Here is a 21,436-nt window from a genome sequence, read left to right on the forward strand (position 1 = left end):
GATACGGCGTATCGGCTTGTGGCGACAAGGTTTTCAAACGCCGCTGATTAATCCCAACTGATAAATATTTATTGGATTTATATGTTCGGTTTTATTTTGTAATTGCCGTTCATAGTCTGCGAAATCTAGTAATTATGGAAAATGATCACATCCCCCATTATGGATTTTAATCAGCAATAATCATATTTTGGTGCCATTATTATAGATAATGATCATGTATTTTATGACTTTTGACCATTTTAAATTACCCAACCGGCATTCATTTCTTTAAAAATATAGTTGTATAAGCGCTGTAAGAAAATTTTGAGGGATTTTATTGTAGATCGTTGGTATAAAAAACACTGATTTATTTGTTAAACTATTCTCTATCATTATCCAACATAGGCGGCCATAATAATTTTTCAATACCTTAGTTCTAATTCTAATAGCCGTTCTTCAACTGTGAAATGTAATTATGAAAATTGATCATACATATTATGTATTTTAATCAATCATAATAATGCAATAATCTTTTAGTTGCCTTGTTATGGATAATGATCAGGCATTTTATGACTTTCGATCATTTTAAATTCACCTTTTCAAAATTTTAGTTATATAAGCGCTGCAAGTTAGTTTTGATGGATTTTGTTTTATATCGTTGGTATAAAAAGCAGTGTATTATTTGTTAAACTATTTCCTCTCGTTATCCAATATAGTTGGCGATATTTTTCACTACCAACAGTTAATTACTAGGTACAAGTAATACATAAATATTGATTTGATTTAGAGGTGCACTATTATCTCCTCATTCCCACCATCTAATTGTTGAATTACCTTAATAAGGAAAATAATCATACATATCTTTTAGATATTATACTGATCAGCGCTAATAATTTTTAGCTACAGCATTGTGATAACGATCAGGCATTTTATGACTATAAATTAATCAGTTCAAATTCGCGAAATATTATTGTAGACCCAATGCCAAGTGTTAAAAAATAGTACAAATTATTATTTTTTAAACCACTGTACATGTCTAACAACCACAGGCGATAACGTTTTTAAATACTAATTATGATGCATTACAGACCGCTAAATATTTATTATTTCATACATTCAACACAAGCGTAATATTCGATTGGTTGGATGAGTTATGACAGATAATAAAATAAAATAAAATCAGCACTCACGAACTGGATATAGCATTTATGTAGTTCAAACTCGTACGTTTATTATTTAAATATTTCCTGATTGCATTGTATGATTTAAAAAAAATCTATAGATATATAATCTATTAAGGTTTATATACCAAGTTGACAGATTTTTTCGTCTATTAGCCGCGGGATAATGATCAGAAAAGTTATGACTTTTAATCACATACATTTTTGCAATTATGGATAATGATCACAAATATTATGTTTTTTAATCAATCACAGTCGAAGTCATTCGAACTTATGTGTAAATTTGTATTTTCGTTATTTAAATTATGGATAATGATCAGGTATATTATGACTTTTAATCAATCGTTGGCAAACCATCATTCGTCTCCTTCAGAATGTAAATAATAATATAACAAGGAAGAAGCGGTTCCATCCATTAGGTAGCGAGTGATTTATGAAATATTATCGCTACTGCTTAGACATATTAAAACTACGAATTAGCATTGCATTGTCTAAAAATTTTTCTTGCTATCTTCTGCCATCGAACTAATAAGAAGAAGATCTATCTGGTATTTGGGTTTTTTATTTTATCAATTAAAATATTATACGCAACTATTCATGATGAATAACAGCAACATATAATTAAGATATTTAATCAAATTAATCTTTATGGCGTAGCCAGTGAAAAGTGAAATGGAAAAATAGTAAACGCATGGGAAAATAGCAAGGTGTAAACGGTCTGGTTCACATTCACACGGTACGAATCCTCTCACAAGAAAACCATTTGCAAAGCGTTCATTAAACCGTACGGATAAGTCACTTTTTGGGATAACCCGACCACAGAATCGGATATTGTCCAAATATGGAAGAGAAAAACAAATAAATCGATAAAGTAGCTTGCATTATATGAATATATATATCAACGGCTTGCGTAATATGGTATTAGGAAAAATGGCACCAGATACGGTTATCATACAATCAAAAAGTTTATCACATAAGTGCATATATGGTTCAGAGAATTGTTACGTTTGTAATATTGAAAAAAGTAACTAGAATAGATTATGAATCACCATTATATATGATGCCGGGCGCATTTTAAACTTATTTGCAATGAGTGAGTTCTAAGAGAAAAGTACTGCAGTACACTGAGAAATAGTTGGGAGCTATTCTCAAAAATAATTATTAAATTTTGTGTATACGTTGATTATGTCATCAAAATTAATAAATAATACTTACATCACATAATTTTGTAACTGTATCCAAGTTTTGAACCCAAGGTTCAATCTCACATACTCTGAAGGAGCCAAATCTGGGGAGTATGAAGAACTATCGCCAGTCAAATGCGAAAATTGTATTAGAGATATGTGATGCGCCTTGGGGATGCTGCAAAATTACGTTTTTCGAATAATGCAAGGATAAAATCAATTATTTATTGATTTCACGGTTTCAACTGGTTTTAGAAGGTTGTGGTGTACAACAGTACTCAGGCAAAAGGCAAACTTAAATTATTCTCTCAATTATCAACAATCAGTTACATAGAACTGTATTTTTAAATAAAAAAAAACTTCTACCTAATTAGTTCTGAGAGTGGGTGAGAGAGGAACAAACAAATAAAGAGAAAGAGCGTTAGTAATCATCTAAAACAGTGGTGATGTTACTGAACTTTGTGCATGTGTGTATGTGACGAATTTTCTCTTTCACCAATGCTAAAAAAGCCACGAAAAAAAAACCTGGTGAAAGTTTGATGCATAATCTTCAATGACACCGACATCATACGGCGTGCCTCCGTTGTATTTTTTCGTAAATAGATCTTGATGTTTACACGGTTTTTACAAAGAAAGAAAACACCTGCTTAAGCGATCGAGTCTTGCGTTATTGTGTAGCGGTGAAACCATCGTATAGACCAGAAAAGTCGTGTAAAATTATACAGTACAGTTTATGTAATTCTGTTCTTAAAACATGCCACAATTACGATATTTTTAATCGTTTTTGTTTCGCTGATTGCATGCTTTTATTTAATTAAATTTTAGATAAGAAAGTCGTAAAAAAATTGCGGCCATTAAGTAGTTATATTTTCTGTACTAACCTGTACTTTTTTAAATTTTAGACAATCCTGAATGCATCATTTCGATATTTCCTAAAGTTTTCCGATTCATAGCAAAATAAATTTTCATTTAACATTCAATTAGGCATCAAATTCTGGATATATCCTAATATTTTTATTATTGGATCATTATTTATAATAGAGTTACAAGAGCATATCTTAAAGCAACCATCAGTGCCTGAGACTGTTGAGTATCCTTCTAATATTTCTTAAACTCTTTTGATTTGTAGAAAAATACATTCGACAAATAATTAGGCATTAAATTCTACATATATACTGATATTAGCATTATTGAATCATTATTTATGAGAAAGTTACAAGAGCATATCTTAAAATGTCCAACAATCTTCAATAGTCTAGAGTATATCCAACCTATATGTCTTAAACTATTTTGAATTGCATAAAAATAAATTCAACAAGTAATTAGGCATCAAATTTTACATATATACTGGTATTAGTATTATTGGATCATTATTTATAAGAGAGTTACAAAGCATATCTTAAAATGTCCAACAATTTCCTATAATCTAGAATATATCCAACCTATATTTCTTAAACTATTTTGATTTGTAGAAAAATACATTTGACAAGTAATTAGGCATCAAATTCTACATATATACTGATATTAGTATTATTGGATCATTATTTATAAGAGAGTTACAAAGCATATCTTAAAATGTCCAACAATTTCCTATAATCTAGAATATATCCAACCTATATTTCTTAAACTATTTTGATTTGTAGAAAAATACATTTGACAAGTAATTAGGCATCAAATTCTACATATATACTGGTATTAGTATTATTGGATCATTATTTATAAGAGAGTTACAAGAGCATATCTTAAAATGTCCAACAATTTCCTATAATCTAGAATATATCCAACCTATATTTCTTAAACTATTTTGATTTGTAGAAAAATATATTTGACAAGTAATTAGGCATCAAATTCTACATATATACTGGTATTAGTATTATTGGATCATTATTTATAAGAGAGTTACAAAGCATATCTTAAAATGTCCAACAATTTCCTATAATCTAGAATATATACAACCTATATTTCTTAAACTATTTTGATTTGTAGAAAAATATATTTGACAAGTAATTAGGCATCAAATTCTACATATATACTGGTATTAGTATTATTGGATCATTATTTATAAGAGAGTTACAAAGCATATCTTAAAATGTCCAACAATTTTCTATAATCTAGAATATATCCAACCTATATTTCTTAAACTATTTTGATTTGTAGAAAAATACATTTGACAAGTAATTAGGCATCAAATTCTACATATATACTGGTATTAGTATTATTGGATCATTATTTATAAGAGAGTTACAAAGCATATCTTAAAATGTCCAACAATTTCCTATAATCTAGAATATATCCAACCTATATTTCTTAAACTATTTTGATTTGTAGAAAAATATATTTGACAAGTAATTAGGCATCAAATTCTACATATACACGGATATTAGTATTATTGGATCATTATTTATAAGAGAGTTACAAGAGCATATCTTAAAATGTCCAACAATCTTCAATAATCTAGAATATATCCAACCTATATTTCTTAAACTATTTTGATTTGCATAAAAATACATTCGACAAGTAATTAGGCATCAAATTCTACATATATACTGGTATTAGTATTATTCGATCATTATTTATAAGAGAGTTACAAGAGCATATCTGAAAATGTCCAACAATTTTCTATAATCTACAATATATCCAACCTATATTTCTTAAACTATTTTGATTTGTAGAAAAAAACATTCGACAAGTAATTAAGCATCAAATTCTACATATATATTGGTATTAGTATTATTGGATCATTATTTATAAAAGAGTTACAAGAGCATATCTAAAAATGTCCAACAATCTTCAATAATCTAGAGTATATCCAACCTATATTTCTCAAACTATTTTGATTTCCATAAAAATAAATTCAACAAGTCATTAGGTATCAAATTCTACATATATACTAGTATTAATATTATTGGATCATTATTTATAGGTATCAATTGTACTATATTCAGGTATGTATAGAGGTATATTTTCACTTATGCACTACATATAGCCCATCTGTGATCATTCCAATGATCATGATCTCTGCAGAAGAGAAAGAGTATAATCTCATCTGCAGAATTACGGTTTAATTCCTTTTAACATACACCGAAATTACTTTTCGCCCAACCTACTAAAATATTATTTTTCATCCACATAAATATAATATATATACCAACGAAACAGAACACTACCATTTAAAGTAACGCCTACTGTCTCCATTCTGTGACACAGATCAATTTGTAATTCGATAATTCTGTTTATTGAAAATACGTCACTAACCGCCGTATTAGAACGGTAAAATAGGAACACCATGTATAACGCGGCCAGCTTGTTTATTATTTGAGTGTTACTGACTGGAGAAATGCGTACAATAATGGTTTCCGTCTTTTTTTGCTCTTGCATCCAATCGGACGCAGACATATCACTTACAGGGACTATTCGGTTACTAGGAACCTTCAAAAACCGCGATACTCTTACAATATCATTAGTTTGGTGTTAAACGTGATCATTTCGCTAGTGTTTTGTTATACAAGGTTGCAGAATTTTGTTCATAAATGTATATAACATGAGGTAGAAGTACACAAAAAGATTATGCAAATAGCAAATAGGTCTGTTGTGTGTTTGCGCTCGTTTCTTTAACACCTCAACAAAATCTTTAACAAAAGTTTAACTGAACATCCGACTCCATGGTAGAGTCGCGATATAACGACTACATGTTAAATCAAACTTTATTACCTATCTCAAAAGGACTGGTGATGAAGATATCGAATCCGAAAACTCCCCATTAAGCAACAATTCCTCAATGATATAAATAAGATAATAAAAATATAATTCGTTACTCATTTATTTATTACAAGTGTATTTATAGAAGATTTCTGAAAAAATTAACAATATACGTATATTTTAAAAATTTGCCTGATTCTCAGAAAAACAATGTTACCGCAAAATAAAGTTATATTATAACTCAATAATTCCCATAAATACTGATAATTTCAGCAATGTATCTTTGTTTAAAACTAAGTTATAAAAGTTTCCTTAGTATATTTATAGAAAAAACAAATAGGTCTCCAAACTAACTGAAACTTCCAAATCTTATCAATATTTTGGTGAAAGATAACATAAAATCATCAGTTTCTGTATTTTTATAACTGTTTTAAGATATCGAAAAAATAAAGTCTAAAGAACTTGAAATCATAACAATTATTATATTTATATATATTGAGCTAACTGTGAATTAATCCTAAACTATTGTAATCTAACTAAAAAAAAATATTACCACTTAAAAAAACATCAAATTCTACATGGGTATTGAGAATTTCTTTAATGTATCTTTGTTTCAACCGAAGTTAAAGAAGAAAGTCTGAAAATTATCAGAAATGATAAAAAAGTCTCTAAATTAACTGAAATTTATTACCCTTCATATTTACGAGATATTGAACCTTCTGATAATAGTTTATTCCGAGATAATCAAGTTTCTTGGTGTGAAATCCAAATGCTACCAGAAATATAGTAACTAAAGATATACGAGTTCGAGAAATAAATCTCTCAAAATTAATTTCCATTCCCCACAGTAAACACAGTAAAACACAAAGGAAAACAGTAACCAGATTTTTTTTCATTATTTAATTAATACATTATTACTAGTCGTTTCCGTCTAACCTACAATTTGTCTTTGTGATAACTTAAATCTAGGTATATAACTAGGAGGACCCATCAGCCCTAACTCAGTCTTTGGCAAAATAATGTTTATACATGTCACTGCTGTATTTTTTAATATATGCACCTCACTACACAACACTACACAAGATCAGATGGTTTGATTTTTTTGAGTCTGTGTCCTCTTCTGGTGATATTCAAAAGCTGCAATATTTCAATATTCTGATAAGAATGGAGTCTTTCCTCGTGCCCCCTTGCAATTCTCTTGATTTCTTGACTGACTGTGGGGATCTGAAGGTCTCGATGTAGGTAACCAGTCCTATAGTATTTGGGTGCACCCACAATACCTCTCAGGACTTTGTTCTGAAAAATTTGTATTTTATTTATGTTATTCTTTGCAGAACAACCCCATAATTGAACTCCGTATGTCCATACAGGTTTCAGTATTTGTTTATATAATAACAATTTATTATGTACTGATATTTATGATTTTCTTCCAATTAGCCAGTACATTTTCCTATATTTCAATTCCAGTTCTTTTCTTTTCTTCTTTATATGTTCCCTCCTGCGAAGTTTTGCATCAAGATTCATTCCGAGATATTTAGCGTTGTTGCTATATGGATTGATAGTATTATTTAATGTTATTGGTGCTTGTACGGTCTGATTGTAGGTGAACTGCACATACACAGATTTACTTACGTTAATTTTTATTTTCCAAGCTTGTGTCCAATTATTTATATTGTCACTTGCCTGTTGTAATTTTCGTGAGGCTTCTTCACTATTGTCTCCGATAGCTATAATCGCAGTATTATCAGCAAATGTAGCCATCGTAATATTCTCCATTTATTATTTTTGGTATATGGTAACCAGAAATAAAATAAAAAAATTGCCATTCGCGTCAGAATCTATTTGAATATGTTTTAACGGACACTAATGTACAGAGGAATAAAATGTACTGTTACAATTAGTAAGTATTGTCGTAAATTCCACACGACCCGTCGTTTAAATTGTTTACGACCTCAATGCGTATTTGAAAGTCGGATCTTCGCCAATCAGACATCACCGACCAAAAAAAAGGCGCCATTTTTGACGAACTGTCGATAATATTCTATCAGAACCGTAACCGATTCCATCGTAATTTATGAACGGCAGAAGTAGAGCAAAACAGTATTGTCGCTGTGCTCATGTCGCGTTGTAAATTCATTGTGACATTACTCTATATATATATATATATATATAGATATATGTACGACGTCGATCCGTATTGTTTCGTCGCCTCTTTTACGCCAGATTAAACAAAAGTTTTCCTTTTATTAACTGACTTCAAAAAAGGAAGTTCTATGTTCGACTGCATTGTCTTGGCAGCAGTTGAAGCAGCACTTTCTTTTTCTTCAAATGCGGCCGTTTTCGTCCTTCAAACGGTCCAATAACGCTATGCTATAGTCGCTGCTGATGGTCCCTCCTTTTTCAAGGTAATCAATGAAAATTATTCCATGCGCATCCCAAAATACAAACGCCATAACCTTGCCAGCCGATTGTTGCGGTTTCCCCCCGGTTTGGAGCGGGTTGCAGTCCACTCGGATGACTGTCGATTGGACTTCGGAGTGAAATGATGGAGCCATGTTTCATCCATTGTCACATATCGACGCAAAAACTCGGGTTTATTACGCTTGATCATCTTCAAACACTGTTTCGAATCATCAACTCGTCGTTGTTTTTGGCCAAAAGCGAGCTCGCGCGGCACCAAAAGCGAGCTCGCGCGGCACCCACTTTCTCACAGACTCACTCACAGAACTTTCTCATAGCTAAATATTCGTGAATGATATGATATACACGTTCAGTTGATATCTTTAGAATGTCTGCTATATCATTAAATTCCAATTTAGGGCCATACAAAATAATTTTGTGGATTTTTAAAATGTTTTCGCCGGTAACCTCTTTCGGGCGACCACTGCGTTTACCGTCTTCGGTGCTCATTTCACCACGTCTAAACTTAGCATATCAATCCTTGATGGTTGATTTTCCTGGGAAAGTGTCCGGAAACTCGGCATCAAGCCAAGTTCTTGCTTCAACTGTATTTTTTCCCTTGAAAAAGCAATATTTTATCAACACGCGATATTCCTTTTTATCCATTTTTTTCACAATAACAAAAGTTGCTTCACTCAAAACGCTATCAATTCAAACTAATGATCCGACAGCTGTCAAATTTATACACGCACCTTTTGAGGGTTATGGGTAACTAAAAAACATATGGATTTCATTCTAGTAGCGCCATCTATGTTTCAGGTCGGGGACTTTTTAATTGACCTGTTATATATGTATACCGAAAAATTATTATCAGATATTTTATATTTTTAAATAAAATTCATATCTGATTTTGTTATTTTACGGTTGGGATTCTCTAGAAATAGAGACTCATTTTTAACGCCAGATTAAAAAGAAGTTGTTCTCGTTCTTTTATTTCGTAACAGTGTTGCCCGTTCGCAATGAATTAGAGATTACGAACCACGTGTTTACGTGATATGAGCATAATTGTGGTTTATGATTGCTCATGTACGGTACAATTAAGTAAACATTGTAAATTCCATGCTTTAAAAACTTGGTAATAAGTATCTATTATTTGTTTAGACGGTTTCCTGCTGATAAAAAAACACACAGTGGATTATTGTTGGAGACGGGAGACGTGTGGATATATGAAAATAACAGCAATGAAGGCACTAGTGATATTTTGCAAGTTCTAATGCATACATACGTGTCAATATTGACGTTATTATACAAACACGTATGTGTGATTGAGATGGTTTGGTTTAAAATGTGCAAATCAAGTTCAATACTACTACTTAATACACAATTTTATCTGTACCAGGAATTTACCGTCGTTATTTTATATGAGATATCGCTGGGTACTGTTCACAGTTAATGCATTACGTATAACAATAATTTTTAAACTATTGTAATGTAATAATTGTAAGCACAAATCCAGGGTTACAAAATAATGAAAATTGATTAAAAAATTGCAATTTTCTCCTGTCCAAAGTCCTCTATCAAACAACAATTTCTAAATCATATCAACGAGATAATAAAAAAGATAAACCTGTCAATTTGATAGGTATAGTTTAAAATCTTTCTGAGAAAAAAAAAGCATACATATTTGTTTAAAACCAGCCAGTTAATATCACCACTAAATAAAATAATCAGTATTTACTATATACGTACTGAGAATTTTGTGGATATATCTTTGCTTAAATTCGACTTATAAATGAATATCTGAAAATGGGCAAATATTATTTACCTTAAGAATACATGTGGGAAAATGGAAAGCATAAATAGGCCTCCAATCTAATATAAAATCATCAGTTTTAAAGATATCGGTAAAAATAAGTTTAAAGAAAATTTAACCATAAAAATAATTATCCATATATATCCTAAACTATTATGAAATAACAAAATACAATATTACCACGTAATAAAGCATCAAATTCTACATAAACGTGGATAATTTCATTGATGTATCTTTGTTTAAACCGAAGTTAAAATGAAAAATGTGAAAATAGTAAAAAATCGCGATTTTTCCTGAGTATATATATGGAAAAAATGTAAAAAATTAATAGGTTTCCAAATTAACCGAAACTTCCAAATCTTATCAATTTAAGGGCAAAAAAGAACCTAAAATCATCAGTTTTTGTATTTGCATAATTGTTTTTAAGATATCATTAAAAATAAGTTTAAAGAAAATTTAACCACAAAAATCATTATCCATATATATCCTAAACTATTATGAAATAACAAAATACAATATTACCACGTAATAAAGCATCAAATTCTACATAAACGTGGATAATTTCATCAATGTATCTTTGTTTAAACCGAAGTTAAAATGAAAAATGTGAAAGTAGTAAAAAATCGCGATTTTTCCTGAGTATATATATGGAAAAAATGTAAAAAATTAATAGGTCTCCAAATTAACCGAAACTTCCAAATCTTATCAATTTAAGGGCAAAAAAGAACCTAAAATCATCAGTTTTTATATTTGCATAATTGTTTTTAAGATATCGTTAAAAATAAGTTTAAAGAAAATTTAACCATAAAAATCATTATCCATATATATCCTAAACTATTATGAAATAACAAAATACAATATTACCACGTAATAAAGCATCAAATTCTACATAAACGTGGATAATTTCATTGATGTATCTTTGTTTAAACCGAAGTTAAAAAGAAAAATGTGAAAATAGTAAAAAATCGCGATTTTTCCTGAGTATATATATGAAAAAAATGTAAAAAATTAATAGGTCTCCAAATTAACCGAAACTTCCAAATCTTATCAATTTAAGGGCAAAAAAGAACCTAAAATCATCAGTTTTTGTAACTGCATAATTGTTTTTAAGATATCGTTAAAAATAAATTAAAAGAAAATTTAACCATAAAAATCATTATCCATATATATCCTAAACTATTATGAAATAACAAAATACAATATTACCACGTAATAAAGCATCAAATTCTACATAAACGTCGACAATTTCATCAATGTATCTTTGTTTAAACCGAAATTAAAAAGAAAAATGTGAAAATAGGAAAAAATGGCGTTTTATTCATATCATGATCCATATATATCCTAAATTATTGCGATTTAAGAAAAAACAACATTATTACATAATCGAACATTATATTTTACATAAATGCTGAATATTTCAGCGATGTATCTTTGTTAAAACCGAAGTTATATGGAAAAACTTGAAATTTGAACCGAATGCTTTCTGAATATGTTGCTATATAAACGTGAATAAGTCTAGGGATTTTTAGTATTAATTTAAATATTTTTCATATTTCTAGTGACGAAAATGTGATATGATCTGTACTACGAACTGTACTCATAATAAACATATTTGATAACTGATTTCTGATGTGAAAATACTTATAGATATTAAATTATTAACAAAGATATAACAAGAATATTTATTTATGATTAATTACATTAAAACTACATTTTTGTCCGTATCAGACGAAGTTAAATCTGGAGAATATGACAGATATAACAATTTGCACTTTATCCATTTAAAATAAGATATTGTCTAATAATGCGAATAAAAAATATATTAAATAACTATAAATAACGATGGATTGATTTTCTCAGTATTTTTATTATTTAGATTTCTCAACAATACTTGTTTTATATACGCTCTTGATTGATTGACATTAGATTCGAATCAGGATATAGGCTGCACCGCACAAAATCTCCAATTTCCGCTTGTTCCCGTTGAAGGTCATCTAGACCACAATTATCTTGTAATGGTACATGTTAGATCGGTAAAATTTCGAATAAATAATCTGGTCGACACGTTGTCAAAACAATTTTTATTATTTGTCGTTATTATCGGCGATAATTGGATTTGAAATCTTATCTAGTAATTATCGCTGAATTTTTTTGCTCTGATTTACTAAGAATTCGAATTTTATGCAGTCTATTTACCATTAATTACATTTCTTCATACAGCTTGTGTTGTGCTTCATAGAGCAAAGGTACAATCAGAAGACATTTCTGCATCGAATAGTGATGGGTGATGAAAAGTGGTTATTACGAACTGTAGAAACCTGATGAAATAGTTAATAGTGATTGGTGCCGACAACGAATGATCAATTTAAACCACGCATTGACGAATGGGCCCGAAAACACAGTAAAGTGATTTTACAGCACGACAACGTCCGTCTCATAAAGCAAAACCGACCAAGGAACCGTTGAGCACTTGGATGAGACATATTATCGCACCTGCCGTACTCTCCAGACCTTGCACCTTCCGACTATCAACTTTTTGCATCAATGGGACACGCGTTTGCAAAGAAAAACTGCGGCAATTTCGTTGGCATCCATAAATTGCCTGAAAACTTAGCATTGCTTTTACCTGATACGCATTCAATTATTTATATAAAGCATTTGTGTTCATATATATTATTATTTACAGGAATACAACAGAAGAAATCATGAAAATATTAGACACAGTTAAAACACAAAATGTGTCCAAATGGGGCGATAGCAAAATAACATTGAAGGTAAATGTGATTATACTACATGAAAAGATTTTGTTACCCTTTAAAAAGTTGTTTGTAAAGTGCCATCAATTAAAAACCTAATTATTTTGAAGGGGTTCATTTACTGGACACAAATGTATATTAGTCAAGATACTTATAATTAACATTTTGGCTTAAGGCTTCTTAACCGAGATAAACTTTTCAACAAGGATGTTAATAAAATACATTAATACAAAATAATATAATACATGAGCTTGATTTTATAGACAAGTAGTTATCATGACTGTTTTGTTATATTGTTTATAACAGATGCTTAAGCTCGATTTTACAATAATAATAGCACAGAAATAATTGTGATATATATCCTACATTTTAATTTTTTGTTGCTAAGTATCGCTTCTTGGTATGTTTTCTCCATTCTGATGTATACTGATTGAACTGTTTGAGTTATCTGTTCCATAATTTTCACAATAACATTGTAATAATAATTATATCTTGTCTCAATACATTTTTGTGTTGAACAAGTACGTAAAATGTTAACAGACACAGACTTTCAGCTGTGCTACTCTGCTTTCAGTATGAGGAAACAAAAATAACTAGAATACATCTTATTTGAATTGATAGCACTAAAACAAAAAAAGGAAAAAGGGCTATAGATTATTTTTATTATATTTGCCATGAGAAATGTTATGTTTTCAATTAGGTTCCAGCCGTTTTTATATCCACATTTAATTATTTTTATTTGTATATTTATATTTCATTATTTTTTATTTATATACATTATATATATATATATATATATATATATATACTTATATTTTAGCCAGTTCCGTGCTAGCTCTCGAAGAGAACGGTCGTGTCCGGTCCGCCGAACCTACCTGCGCTTCCGAGAATTACCCGAAACTTTCCCTAAGACGGTCGACCCGTTATCACGTTTCACCAGTGCCTACGTAAAAAAAAAAAAAAGCGTCTGTAAGCGCCGAAAAGGCGTTTTTACAGACAAGGCAATGGCGTCATGTACGTCAGAGCCGACGTCGCCTCCTGAACATAATCCCAGTGTTTCAAATTCAAATGGACCATCTTCAGAAGACAGCCGAGAAGTGCTTATAACGGAATTGAGAAAACAGAACGAAGACCTGCGAAAGCAGATAGCTGACCTTAAAACGTTCGCAAAAGCCCAAACAGACGCCCTGAACAAACAGACGGAAAAGCTGGAAAAGAGCGAAAAGGCTTCCGAAGAGCTCAAGGAAGAAATAAAAACTCTCACAGCTACGATAACACAATTCATGAAGCATCAAAGAGATGCCATGGAAGTAAAGATTCCCGCTGCCATAGAAATTCAGTCCCAGACACCAGCTAAACCGACACAACACTTAGACCAAACTGAAGACTCAGAAGACGGTTTCACCTTGGTGGGAAAAAGGAAAAGAGGGCCCGTCACTCCACCTCAGGAAAGCCAGCTGCCGAAGGCCGGCAACAAGGGAAAACAGGCTCCCAAATCACAACCCAACCCGGTAGCCAAGCCAGCCACTAAATCTACCCAATCGAAAGCCAAGGCTAACGTACAGCCTTCGATTACAAAATTTGCCACCAGACCAGTGCAAAACAAGCCGACCACCAAGACGGCCCCACAGCCAGTACCGAAACAAGTTACCACAAGACCAACCCAAGACCAGCCTGCGCAGGTAAGTAGCCAGGTCACTAAACAAGTCTTAACCTCCACCGCAAATACAGTGCCAACCGTTTCGGCGACTGTTTCTCAAAGTCCCCCAAAGGAAAAAATTCCGCCTATAGTGCTCCGTGATAAGAAGAGGTTCATGGAGCTCATTAGAATTACTAAGGCACAATCAATAGACATTATAACCCGAAATAAAAAGGACGGCATTTTCTTATTCGTCGCCACAAGCGACAATTACCGTAAACTTACTACCCTGCTCGAGGAAAGGAATTACCCTTACCATTCCTTCTGTCATCCGGAGGAGAGAGCATTCCGGGTAATAATAAAAAACATCCCAGAATCACTCTGCATTGACGAAGTACGTGAACTTCTCTTTGATCAAGGCTTCCATCCCAAATTTGTGCAAAGATGGAAATTAAAATCCGGGACAGAACTACCAATTGTTCAGGTAGTTGTCCCTCGCGAAGAGCGACAGATCATATATATGACCAAACTCGGCGTCATCACAGTGAAGGTCGAGGTCCAGAGAGGAAACGGCCAGCCAGTGCAGTGCTTCAACTGCCAGCTTTTCGGGCACTCCAGCTCATATTGCCGAGCCCCCCCACGGTGCGTCAAATGTGCCGGGCATCACGACACTAGATCCTGTACCAAAATCCCAGAAGCACCTCCAAAGTGCAGCAACTGCGGTGAAACTCATACCGCAAACTTCAGCGGTTGCACCTGCCGTCCTGCTCCAAGAAAACCAAAAATTCCGACCGAAACCAGACCTCCACAAGGTTCTGCATGGAGTAACCAAGGTGGCAGAAAGCTAGCCCAAAAATTAGCCAGCGCTACCCAGCCTGCTCCAACTCAAACTCCTGCTCCAACCAATACACCGGACCTTAACTCCACAATGCAGGCGTTTACTGACCCGCAGGCTTTCCTACAAGTGATCGCCCTGGCTCACCAACTTGCTCGTCTTTTTCCAAATGTCGCCGCCTAAGCGGCAACACTTACCTGTCTCTATAACTTTCAGCAGCCTTTAACTCTTCGAAATGGCTGTTCCGAAATCTCTTATACTGATGACATGGAATGCAAATAGCTTACGCGGAAAGCAAGCGGAATTGGAGGACGTCATAACATTCTATGACGTCGACATCGTGCTCATCCAGGAAACTTTCCTGAAACCTTCGCATCGTCTCTCTTTCGAACACTTTTTTGTCTACAGAAACGATAGAACTCCGGGTCGAGGCGGTGGAACCGCCATTCTCGTCAGAAAAGGAGTCAAACCCGAGCTCCTTCCATCGTTATCAGTAAACAACTTCGAAACAACCTCCATTAAAATCGATATCCAAGAACGTCCCTTCGTGATTACATCCCTGTACAGGAAATCTTCTGCATTCAACTATGCCGAATACCGATCACTCGTCGAAGGAAAATTTCCGAAAATAATAGGTGGCGACTTCAACGCCCACCACCCCACCTGGGGGTGTTCCAGAGCGAATCCCGCAGGTAACGCCATCGTAGCTCTAAGTGCAGATCTGGGCTACGGTCTTGCCTTGCCAGATGAACCCACCCATCACCCTAGTACAGTCTCTCAAGGCGCAGCAAGAATCCTTGATTTCTTTATTCTTCAAGACGTAAATCGCGATTCCGAAGTTCGAGTCCTTGACGAACTAGACTCTGATCATCGTCCGATCCTTCTCAAACTCGGAAACTGCGCCACCACTCAAGTCCCACTAACAAGATTCAGGAAAAAAACCGACTGGAAAAACTACCAATCTCTTCTCCTGAAATCCGATCCAATTCCGAAAATTAACACACCAGAACACCTCGAGGAAGCCGTACTCAAGCTAACTCGCGATATTCAGTCTGCTCACGAATCTTCCACAGTCAAAATTTCATCACAACCCCAGCCGTGGAAAAACAATCTTCCCGCTTCTCTTAAACGTGAAATTCGCATCAAAAACGGTTTATGCAGATTAGCTCGATTCACCCTTGATGCTGCAGACAAAAGGGAGGCGAACAGAGCATGCAAGAGGGTAAGGGCGGCCGTCTCGACTTGGCGAGCAATGAAATGGAACTCATTTCTCGCGGACCAAAGGCTGGATGGCCCCCCTTCTTTCTGGCGTGTCTCCAAATGCCTCGTGGGGAAGACGCACAATGTCATCCCTCCCCTGAAGTCAGCGGTTATAGGAAATTTCGCAGTCACTAACCAAGAAAAAGTCGAGATCCTTGCAGAGACCTACGAAGCTCAAATGAAATGCCTCCCACCCGCACAGAACACTAAAACTAAAGACATTGACACTGTCATCAACGAATCCAACTCCGTCAAAAGACCAGTAACCCCCGCCTTTCTTCTCAACCATTTTGTATCTCCAAAGTCTCTACAGACTATGATCGGCAAACTTCAAACCAAAAAATCTCCAGGTTTCGATGGAATATCGATTACCCAGTTAAAAAAGCTCCCGCATAAGCAACTCGCAGAACTGGCAAACATTATTAACTCCATCATGAGACTGCAACACTTCCCGGCGTCTTGGAAACACGCACATATAGCGGTTATACCCAAGAAAGGAGCAAAATCATCTCCATCTGATTACAGGCCTATCAGCCTTCTCAGCGCCATTTCGAAGCTTGCCGAGAGGGCAATACTCTACGCTCTCAACTCTTTCACAAAGGAAAACAACATCATTCCAGATGAACAATTCGGCTTTCGCGCTCACCACTCATCCGTCCATCAAGCTTCCCGTCTGGCTGCACACATCCATCATGCTCTTGACCAACGTAAAAAGCTTGGAGCAGTTCTTCTGGACCTAACCAAAGCCTTCGACAAGGTCTGGCACGACGGATTGTTCGCAAAGTGCGTGCGGTTAGGCCTCCCAGAAGACCTAACCGCTCTCATCAAGTCCTATCTCTCGGACAGATCTTTCCAGGTCAAGATCAGGGCGTCACTTTCCAGTCGTAAACAAATCGATGCTGGCGTACCTCAAGGTTCCCCGCTGGCCCCAGCCTTATTTAATCTCTTTATTTCAGATATGCCGAGAAAAGAGCATATTGACGTCGCCTTTTACGCTGACGACACTGCTTTCTTCACGGCCGCCAGGTTTGAAGTTACAATTCATGAGCGTTTACAGAAGCAGCTCGATCATGCGGTCAAGTGGTTCAAATTCTGGAGGTTGCAAATCAACCCCCTGAAAACCCAGGCCATCATTTCCCACAAGAAGCGTTACGCACTGCGCGTCTCGCAACTTAAGATCGACACCGCAATAATTCCATGGCTGGATAACGTCACGTACCTAGGTCTTCACTTCGACCGGCGGTTCGGTTGGCATTCCCAAATCCAGAAAGCAATCCAAAAAGGTTCGGGGATAGCAAACCTGCTATCTCCTCTGATCTGCCCTTCTAGCAGGCTTCCCATCTCCATCAAATGCTTATTTTACAAGATGTTAATTCGGTCCGTACTCCTCTACGGATCTAATGTCTACTTCAAGTTTGTTACACCCAACCAGGTCAAACGGCTTCAAGTTTTCCAAAATAAGCTCCTCAGGAGAATATTAAACGCTCCATGGTTTGTCAGAAATAATCAAATCCATAGGGGAACTGACACTCCAGAAATCAAGCACTTCATATCTCAATCATTCCACAAACAACAACTCAGCTCAAGTTCTTCTGAAAACGCGCTTGTTCGCGAGCTGGTCGACATGCTGGGAGCTTAGCACCGCGTCACCGCTAAGCTCTCCCCCTTTTCCAGGCTGAAACGACCTCATCCGTCGCTACAGTCATAACTTTTGCCCCCATACAACAGTACCCAGTTGTGTGTTAACTCAAGTTCGCGAATCAATAGAATCGTTGTGCCCTCGTGCCCAATAACGGCTGCCCGATCAGCGGGTGCCATTTCCCCAAATTTAATGCAGTAGCAGTAGTGATCCACAGGGGTCAACTGTGAGGCGGTTTCGGTTTAGTGTATTGGTAAGCCCAGAGGCAGTCCCACATAACCCGGTCCAACTTGTCACTCCAGGGCAAGTCTCCGCGACCAGGTATGCGTCATGCATTTCACCGCCTGGTTTTTAGGCCAGAACAAAAAAAAAAAAAACTTATATTTTAGCTGTTTGAAATTGTATAATATTTGTATTTATATGGAATTTTATATTAATAAATGGTTTTGAAAAATTACATTTTGATTTGAAATTTAATTGGTCAGTAGAATGTGACGTCAAGGGTTAGTCACGTGATGCGTATGAAATTGTTGTCTAATGAAATGCTTTCCTAATAAAATATTTTTATTGCAGGTGCCAATGATGGTAATTTAAACTAACCAATGAAATTGAGGGAAATAACGGCCTCAGCGCCTTCCTGCTGAAACCACGCAAAACAATTCTGAAATTGTTTGTATTAAGTTAACACTCTATATATTGTATCTATTGTGTCTAATCAGTTTATTAAATGTTTCTAGCATCAAATAATAATTCGTACAATGAAAAACTGATATTATTAAAATGCTATTTCGAAATAAAACAATAAACATGTTGAATCCGCGAAAATAAAAGGCCACCTTTCAACGGTTTAGGTTTTATCTCTCGGTATGTGTGAAATTCGAGTCCCAGTTATACTAAATATCAAACAAACATGTCATTAGATACTCTCTCTCGAGTTTTTTCTCAACAACTAACGCTGGTTATCAGTATGCTAGTTAATTGAACGTATATCAATTATCCACTAATTATTGATATTACTGTCGTTGTTATTTTATTACAGATAATTCGGAATTATATTTTCGTGTAATGTTTACCGTAGAAGAACGAATACGTATAAGAACACGGGTATTTTGACGAGAGTTTTGGCTATTTTTATACAATCTTGGTCCACTTGAACAGAAGTACCTTCCGTTAATCTATCAATGTACGTTAAGCTTGTCTGTTTTGGCATTGGCGATCAATTAGTTGGATTTCAATAAGGTGAAGTTATCCATTAATTTATGATCTATTATATTTCAATAATGATTGATTTTGTATATTCGTTGTTGTTATGTTCGTATCCACGTATGAAGTCATGGATTTCATATATGTCTTGAAACTCACGTTATTACGTGCTTGCATGTCGAATTACATCGTGGAATAACGGTCTACAAAATACCCACAAATATAATTCCAGATGTTGAACACGGGCGTGGTGCCAGCAGCGCCAACTAGAACCCGATAACGAATAGCTGGCAACCCCGAGACGTTTATCTGGGATGTTATTGAAGGGTATTGCCATTCATTCCGTACTCGACTATCGTTTGGTTTAGACGTGCCACCATCGACTGCCCAAGCCTCGTCAACAGACAACTCCGCTGCCATCTGTTTTATCTAATTGTATTATTCACATTTTTTTATATAGCCAATAAATAACGGTCACATAATGTAAACACCACTGTTTCATTTCGTTTTACCTCCATTCCCCGAGCCACATCATTTACCCTAAAGGTCAAAATCGATTTCATTTCAAGTAATTTGCTGTCGAAGTCCATCAAACGCTTTTAAAAATGTATGGTGATACTGTTATTGTTGATACTCCAACTGTTGGTTTTGCTTTAAACGGTTCAAAAGGGACAATATCACTGACAAAGAATGGCCTGAAAGATCAAAAAAGCTCGAAGACAATTGATATGGCCATAAAACTGGAAAATAGTTGTAGAAATAAAGGCCTTTTTAAAAAGAAAAACTGATTAGAATATCTGTAAGCACCTAGTAAAAACGTGTGATTTTTTTAAAAACCTTCAGTTTTGGGAATACATTTTTTTCGTAGTTTTGTAAGTATTCATTTACTAACTAAAAAACGATCAAATATTTTGTTTTGGAACATCTTATCGAAATTCCAAAGTTCATATTTAACTAATATTGCAATCTGCATTGATATCGGCATCAAAAACTAGTTATTCGATGATACTTTGATGGTATATATGTATTTATTTTGTACTTCTTTATCTTATCTTCTCATCTTTTAATAAAATTCTTGGGCAATTGGCATGGACATCAATAAAAACTCGGAGCTTCTCAACGTTTAAAAGTAAATGTAAGTATTAAGCCTTCTAACCAGCGTTGCCAACTTGTGGGGAATTCCCCAATCTACAGGGAATCTGATGTTCATAAATATAACATCGATAACCTATTCACTGTGGTATATTTAGAATACGTGTCATGTACTTTCGCAACCACAAGAATCTCTTCTTTATAAATTGAAGCCAGAGGTAGAAAATCTTTTGAAAACGTTGTCAAATGACTTCATGAAAATTAATTACTTCTAGTCATGTGATAACATTTTAAGACTTCAGAAATTAAGCACATTTTCTAGGTTTAGACGAAATATACATTAAGGAAAACTTGAAAAAGATGAAAATGTATCTCATGACATGGCAAGAACTTTATATTACATTAAGAAATTACAGTGATTATGATTTTCTTTTATATTCGCTGTAAATCCATCAAAAGCTCAACAGCTACAAACTAAACCACTGTTGCCAGTGTTCAAATCTGTGACAGTACAAAAATTACATTAGAATAAGTTTATTTGTACGTATGATTGTATGCTGGATTTTTATCTATGTGGGGTTGAACATCATCAATAACATTGATATAATTCACCACACTTCGGGGGTAAAGTGTTTCTATTTTAAATACAGATACTGTAGTGTCTTCAGTGGTAACAAGGGGAACAAATTGAAATTGGACAACAGTGTCAAGCAAAATGCTTGCAAGAAAACCATGGAAAAAGGTGTAACCTTATAA

General features: G+C 34.3%; 1 protein-coding gene across 7 annotated transcripts in view; it reads right to left on the reverse strand.

Moving 5' to 3' along the window:
* The window catches only part of Graf (GTPase regulator associated with FAK), an 83,567-nt gene that overhangs the window by 24,963 nt on the left and 37,168 nt on the right, over positions 1–21,436 (reverse strand). The window lies entirely within an intron of this gene.

Source organism: Rhynchophorus ferrugineus, unplaced genomic scaffold (assembly GCF_030347505.1).
Source record: "Rhynchophorus ferrugineus isolate W39M unplaced genomic scaffold, kcgeb_rfMv2 rfM11, whole genome shotgun sequence".
Taxonomy (NCBI): domain Eukaryota; kingdom Metazoa; phylum Arthropoda; class Insecta; order Coleoptera; family Curculionidae; genus Rhynchophorus; species Rhynchophorus ferrugineus.